This window comes from Canis lupus, chromosome 20 (genome assembly GCF_048164855.1).
Source record: "Canis lupus baileyi chromosome 20, mCanLup2.hap1, whole genome shotgun sequence".
NCBI lineage: Eukaryota > Metazoa > Chordata > Mammalia > Carnivora > Canidae > Canis > Canis lupus.
In genome coordinates, this window is record NC_132857.1 from 36,031,136 (window position 1) to 36,038,794 (window position 7,659).

Sequence of the window (7,659 nt, forward strand, 5' to 3'; positions counted from 1 at the left end):
CCTCCCTAGGTCTCTTATGTTCTAGTCTCTTCCTCAAAGGCAAAGGGCTTCAACCCAGCACACCATCTTCTGCGAGCAGCAGAATCACTGAGGACTTACTGAAGTGTTGATTCCTGGGCTCCAGCCCCAGAATTTTGATACAGGAGCTGTGGGGACCAAACTTTTTTTTTTGTAAAGATTTTATTTATTTATTCATGAGAGACACAGAGAGAGAGGCAGAGACCCAGGCAGAAAGAGAAGCAGGCTCCCTTGGACGAGCCCAATGTGGGACTTGATCCCAGGACCCTGGGATCATGACCTGAGCCAAAGGCAGATGCTGAACCACTGAGCCACCCAGGTGCCCCAGGACCACACTTTAAGAACTGCGGGTCTAGCTTCTTTCCACCTCATTTCTTGCCTCGCTGGGGGGGATCTCTTGGAAGTGAGGACATTAACTACAGATCCAGCCACACAGGCTCCTGGCTCTGCTTTTGTCTAGCTGTGTGGCTTTGGGCAAGTCTCTCGCCCTCTCTGAGCCAAGATTTCTTGAAATGTAGGAAAGGCAATGCCCACCTCACCAGCTCCAGGTGAAGTCTGAACGCAACAACCGACCATTTAAGAAACCTCTGGTGTGAGCAGGCCCTCCAAAATATTCCTTTCTAGAAGGGAGTTCCCAGCACTGGGAAGGGCAGAGATGCAGTCCACCCATGTGAAAATAGAGCAAGTGAGGGCAAGAGCCCAGCCCACATCCCACCTGGGCGAATCCGTCAGGGTCTGTGGTCCTCCAGGTGGGAGCCAGAGCCCACAGCCCAGCGGGCAGCGGTAGTGCTGCTCCTCAGTGGCTTGAGCAAATGTTGGTGTTAAAAGCAGCCTCATCCCCTCACCCCCAGCACCCCGTGCAGACTGTCACTCACCAAGGATGCTGAGTCACAAGTCACTGAGTGGCCACCTCTCCTTAATCCTCCCTGACACCCCCCGCCCCCTGCCAAGCCTTCACTGGTTCTGCTGGGACCAGGAGCCAGTGGGATGTGGGGTGCATGGCTTACACCCCACTTTCTGCAGGTGCACAGAGACTAGGCAAAGAAGTTCAGCCAAGGATGCCCCCCCCTTCCATATCTCTGTTTATACCTCTCGGTCATTCTCTCTTGCCTCTGGCTCCATTTCCTGTATGTCTTAGACATGGATTTTCCCCTCGAGTCTCCCCTACTTCCAACATCTAGAGGAGCCCTGTTCGGGCTCACCTCAGGGGGCCCCAGGGGCAGGCCACTGGCTGCCTCTCTGTCTTTATTTCTCAAGTGAGCTCTAGTCCCTTAGAAAGAGAAGTCCTTCTGTGTCTTCTGACCTCAATTTGCTCATCTGTGAAATGGGAGCCCACAGGCTCACTCACCCATCTTTCCTCAAAAACCCTGTCCTGGGATCCCTGGGTGGCGCAGCGGTTTGGCGCCTGCCTTTGGCTCAGGGCGCGATCCTGGAGATCTGGGATCGAATCCCACGTCGGGCTCCCGGTGCATGGAGCCTGCTTCTCCCTCTGCCTGTGTCTCTGCCTCTCTCTCTCTCTCTGTGACTATCATAAATAAAAAAAACAAAAAAAACAAAAAACAAAACCCTGTCCTGATGCTACCTACATGAGCCCAGGACCCCTGCGTGGAGAGAAAGGAAGAGGCCTCTGGGAGGGACATTTTTACATCTTTGGGGCTAATTTCTTTTTTTAAAAGAGTTTATTTATTCATGAGACACAGAGAGAGAGGCAGAGACACGGGCAGAGGGAGAAGCAGGCTCCCTGCAGGGGGCTTGATGCGAGACTCGATCCCAGGACCCCAGGATCATGACCTGAGCCAAAGGCAGACGCTCAACCACTGAGCCACCAGGGGCCTCCTTTGGGGCTAATTTCTACCTGATTTCCTTCACCTGGTAGAAACTGGAATCGCCTGATTGGAAAAACAGCCCTCCCCATCCTTCTTCTGCCTTTGCTCACAGAGCCCCTCTTCCTGGCTCCCGTTCACCTTGGAGAGTTCTGGACTGAGCAGGTCTCCTCTCTGAAGTGTTTCTCTGACCCTCTTACCCAGCATCTACAATTTATTTACTTGTGTGTGTGTGTGTGTGTGCGTGTGTGTGTGTGTGTGTGTCTGTCTGTCTGCTAAACTGAGCACCCTGAGGGCAGGGCCCGTGGTTCGGGGTTCATAATGTTCCCCAGATCCCCAGTGCTCCATCAAGGCACTTAGTGAGCCTGTGGGCCCCCAGGAGAGGATTTCTGCCTTTCTTCCCTCCAGGGCTTCCCACGGAAGAGGAGCTCAGCAGGTGTGAATCTGTGTGCTCCTTGGAGGGAGTCTCTGTCCCTGGAGGCCTCTTACATTTTTCCCTCTTGCGTCATTGAGGGGAGGGGCCAGAAGGGTGTTGTGGGGAGCCAACCAACTCAGATAGCTACTTTTGACGACGAGTATTTCTGTTTGAGGTACGAGCCAAGGTGGAGAGAGGACATCTTACCCCCTAGCCCCACCCGGCGTGCTCAGCACCCACCCACTCACCCTCCTTGCCCTGCCCCCGGACACCTCCCAGTGGCGCCCACCAGCTGCGCACATTCCCATGGGTGCGTGCAGAGTCTTTTGAGGGTATCCTCCCTTCGCCCCCTTTGGAAAGGACCCTGGGTCATGCCTTTGCCAGTCACTGCCATCCCCTATTCCTGGCATGTGGGGCTTCTTCAGCTCTTCGAATCCTCCAAAGACCCTCCAGTGTTTAGCTCAAAGGAACCCTTTGATGTCCTAAATGACAAAGTCAGGCATCACGGAGGCTGCGTGGGACAGCTCCCTGCAGACACCGGGAGGGGCAGCTGCCCGCTGTCAGAGCTTCTGGCCGTCTGAAGTGTTTTGTTTCAGCTCCACATGGGCGTCTTTGTTGTCAGAGCTGCCTCTGCCCAGCTCCTCTTGGGCTTCCTTGGGGATGCGTGGGGCCTGCTGGCGGGGCCCAGCCCGGCTGCACGGGTGGGGAGCCAGGGCTTGGGTCTGCGCTGGGAACTGGGAATCCTGCTTTGCCCAAGGCTACTGGGCTCCCTGTCACCCTACTCTGCTATCTTATTACTGAGGTCAGTGGGGGCTTTTGCATCCAGCACCTCTACACACCCTGGTTCTAATCTTGCCCTTTGGGCAAGTCTCAGTTTTCTCATCTATAAAACAGAGATGATGTTAATAACAATACCTACCCCAGAAGATTGGATGGCACAGCACACCCTGGCAAAGCCCCTGGCTCATGCAGACTCTCAATAAATACTGACCCCAATCCCCTTTCTTCTGCTTTCTCTTTATAACTTAATGGTTCATTAAAATCTCATGGGGGCATCTACAAGGTACTGATGCTCAAACTCCACTCAGACTAATGACAGCGGAGCTCTGAGGGTGAGGTTTGCTTCTTTAATTTTTAAAAACTGCCCAGATAATTCTAAGAACCGGCCAAGGGACAGAATTCCAGACCCCACTCTAACTGGATCCCAACCCTCCTGAGCTGCATGTCTGAGAGCATTATTGCTAGATATATATGACTATTGAAATGGAAATTCATTAAACCGATATAAAATTAAAACTTCATTTCATTTCTCTGGTCACACCAACCACTTTTCTAGTGCTCAGGAGCAATGTGTGGCCAGTGGTTACCATATTGGATGCCACACCAATGTCTAGAACATTTCCAGCATTTCAGAGAGTTCTTTTGGAGAGAGCTGCAAGACCAGAGCTGTCCCATGGCAATACTGTGCAAGCCACATGTGTAATTTATGTAATTAAAATTCTTCTCCTGGCCACATTAAATAAAAGGAAATAGGTGAACTTGATTCAAATAATATATTTTATTTAATCCCATGCATCCAACAGGGTTTCTTCACAGCATGCAATTCAAATGAAGAAAAGTAGTGGCTATTTTGCATCCATTTTTAAAAAAGATTTTATTTATATATTCATGAGAGACACACAGAGCGGCAGAGACATAGGTAGAGGGAGAAGCAGGCTCCCTGTAGGGAGCCTGATGAGGGACTCGATCCCAGGATCCTGGGATCATGACCCGAGCCAAAGCCAGACGCTCAACCGCTGAGCCACCCAGGTGCCCCTTGCATTCACATTTGTACTTAGTCTTCAAAACATGGTGTGCATTTTCCACTTTTAGCACATCTCATTTCAGATGGGCACCTTTCGAGCACTCAACACAATGAGTCCTGCGCAACATGGGCACCCAGCAAGCGCCCAGTGATGTGTGAAACTATTTTGTGTGAACATACAAAATGTCTTCCTGACAGAATGACATTGCTGTGCCTACATACAGTGCTTTAGGATTTATAAAGGACCTTGTTACAGATATTTTGATGCCTCCCAGAGCCCTCTAACCAAGTATTACAACCTCAGGTTGGCTAGAGGCATTGCCTGGGCACACACTTGTAGAGCAAGGAGACAGCACCACGGCGTGGGTGTGTACCTTGTATGCTGGTCATGTTATCCCCGCATCAGTGAGTGTCCAGTCCTGGATGAGTGCACTTTGTGTTGGCCAAATAGACTGGTCACCAACTGGGAACATCCCTATTCCTGTTCTGCCCACCTTACCCATGGTAGTCCCCTTACCAGCCCACCTGTCCACAGAGAAGACGTAACCTGAGCCGGGCTGGCAGGTGTCTCCTGCTAGAAGACGTGGGGCCAGAGGTTTCTGTCATCACTCACTCCTTCCTGCTAAAGCATCTCTCCACTGTCACCCCAAATACGTGGTGATGTGTTTCCCGAGAAGGTTTATGCAGCCACCTATGTCGATCAGTCATATCGGTCATAGTAGAGCATGGCCAGCTGTGAATAGATGGACGCCAGCTCCATTGTGATAAAAAGAATGTGGAATGAAGGATCTGGGGTGCAGAGCTCTGTCTAGGATGAGAGAAGGAGTCTGTGGTGGGTCAGACAAGGAAGTCAGGGACACATGAGGACACAGGGGCCCAGGCCGAGAGCTGGGGCAGCAGGAGATGGACATGGGGGTGGGACGTCCCCTCAGCTCCTGGTACACCCTGGTGGGTGGTGCTGAAGGGGAGTGGGTGTACGTATGTGACATTGGAGCCTCGAGAAGGTATACTAGGTGGCGTCTCACTCTCTTCAGGTTTTTTATCTCCTAGGTTTCAGGTTCCTGTGGGAACCTAGCAGACAGTGCAGCTCTCGGGTCTTTGGGGGTCCAGCTCCTGGCCTGGAGAGAGCTGATAGGCTGGGCTGGGGTGCCAACTCTTGCCAACTCCTGTAAGCGGTGAGACCATCCCTGAGGTATACAGCTGGCACCATGTAGGAGCAGTTCTCTGATACCCTTACTTCCCCTTTCTTCTGATCTGCTCTCCCAACCCCTCTCCCCAACCCGCCCCTGAGCATCCTGGATTCTGTGTGACTTATTTCCAAATCACCTGCACAGCCCAGAGACCTATACTAATCCTCAGAGAGGTACACCCTGTTATGTCTCTGGTCTCTAACCTTTCCTCCCTTTGTGATTTACACTGAGCCCCCCCCCCCCCCCCCCCCCGCCATGGCCCCCAGCTCTGGCTTCTCTGTGTCACCACCCTCCTATTGTGGACCCTGGGCCAGGCCATGTGGATGTCAGCCCTTTCAGCCTCTCCCAGACCCCACTGGTGGGACAAGAAGACCGGACTCCAGGTCTCCTCTCTAATTACTTTAGCCACAGTGATACTGGCAGGCAAAGTGATGTATTGTGGGCACACAGCAGCTATTCAAATCCAGAGACAGCCGGCCCGGGCTGAGCTGTTCTTTCTCATTCATCCGCCAAACGCTGGCTGCACACCAAATCCGGACCCCGTCCCACCCGAGGGCCTCCGATCTGACTGGCTGTGCCTGCACGGATTGGTTTTGGATAATGGACTAATGAATCAGGATCATCCAAATGGTTTTCTTTTACACCGCAGTGTCCAAATGCCAGGCAGCGCTGTTCATGGACTCAGCGTGTAATGATCCCTCCCAGAAAATCATAATCCATCAATCTCTCCTCTCAAGACCATCAATCAATGTTCCAGAATCCACGGCTGCGTTCTCATTCCAGGAGTTTTCAATCACTTCTCTTTTCCCCCGTGTGCGCAGAACAATGCAGTGACACTAGGAAATTGTGTTTTGACATGAAATCATTATGTGTTTTAAAACCTCTCCTTCAATGTTGGTCTTTTCCTGCCTTCTGCTCTCCCCTGGCACATCTCCTGCTATGAACTGCAGCATGAGCCCCGTTCTTTTGTTCAGCTCTCAGGCACAGGTGAGGGATGCACAGTCCAAAAGGAAGGAACGTGGAAAATATAAGCTGCCCATTTTATTCCAGCACGAGCACACTGTAATTAATTTGTCTCTTCCAATCAGAGCCCTCTTAGTCTATTTCCTGCCGGGGTGCTTGAGGGGCTGGTGTGTGCCTGTGCGGGGCGGGTGGGGGGAGGCTGTGCCTGGGGCAGGTGTGTGTGCAGTGAAGTAACATCATCATCAGGTGCATGTCGTGTGAAATTTAACTATATGCGTCCAGCAATCGATCAGGGGGTGCAGTAGATGTGGGGGGGCCACGCTAGGCGCAGGGATTAAGCTGGTTGTTCGTGGCACGGTGATTCTATCCGTCGACCCCCTCACAGCTGCCCAGAGTAAGGGTGAGACAGGAGGCGGGTGCTGACTGTTCCCTGGGTCCCCATCCCGGCACTCCTCCGCAGCAGGAGCATCTCTCTTTGCTGATGCTGATTCTAGTGTTTAGAGACATGTACTTTTTGTACAAAGAGCCCCTAAAGGCACGCCAATTACCGATCTGGTGCTCGGCCAACGATGAGCGCTGGAGGAGAAATGGACAGCGCTGCACTTCCAGGAAAGTGTGTCCCATCCCTTTCCCGGTGCCTTCTCATGGGAAATTTTGATTCTAAGCAATTCTCAATAGACCTGCTGGCCCTAGATCTTAGGCCTCCTGAGGTCGGGCCTGAGCCTTATTTGGGACACTCAGCACAGCAGGAAGATAGCCGGCAGCCTGTGGGGACACAGGCTTCCCAGGGTCTCCTGGGTCAAGTTACTTAACAGGTCTGAGACTTAGTTTTCTCATCTGGAAATGGGGCCAGTCATGCCTTCCTCATAGGGTTTGACATGAGAGTTAAAGATAAAATATGCTTCTCCGGGACCCAGTGGGTGTGTAGCAAATGGTGGGTCTTGTTATCTTTACGGATAAATGAGTTCTCGCTGAGGAATGCTGAGCTGCCAGTGTCACCGAGGTGCTTCATTTAAAAAAGAAACGACGTTGTTAAGTTAGTTTCTGCAGAACGACAATAACTTACACTGTGAATAATTGATGTTGTGAGCAGACTTCCAGTGTTCACATCCAGGTGAGGTCTAGGAATGATGGCTCCCCATTCTAAATCGCCTCATCTTTCCTTTCTTGAATAAATGGAGTCTCCGCTGGAGGTCAGAATAAAAGTCACACAAGTGTGACTTCCAAAGAAAGTGCCACCGGGGAAGACTGCAGTTTGCTTCCGCGTTGCTGGGCAGGGAAACACCAGGCTGCGCCTCTGTGCAATTAGGAGGCCGGCACGATTTGTATCCAGCACCCAAAGCCTCCCCTTTCAGCATTCTTTACAGGGGCAAGGGTTTTCAAACTGCTTCTTGGTGTTGCTGAGGGGTTGTGTTCTAGTCTGCTCTTCTTTGAAGCGTCCTCCCT

General features: G+C 51.9%; 1 long non-coding RNA gene across 1 annotated transcript; it reads left to right on the forward strand.

Annotated features, from left to right (window-relative positions):
- Positions 1-4,865: 4,865 nt before the first annotated feature.
- On the forward strand, positions 4,866-6,094 carry LOC140612097 (uncharacterized). Its single transcript, XR_012013405.1, has 2 exons — positions 4,866-5,064; positions 5,900-6,094. It is a non-coding gene; the product is annotated as an uncharacterized lncRNA (long non-coding RNA).
- Positions 6,095-7,659: the final 1,565 nt, after the last annotated feature.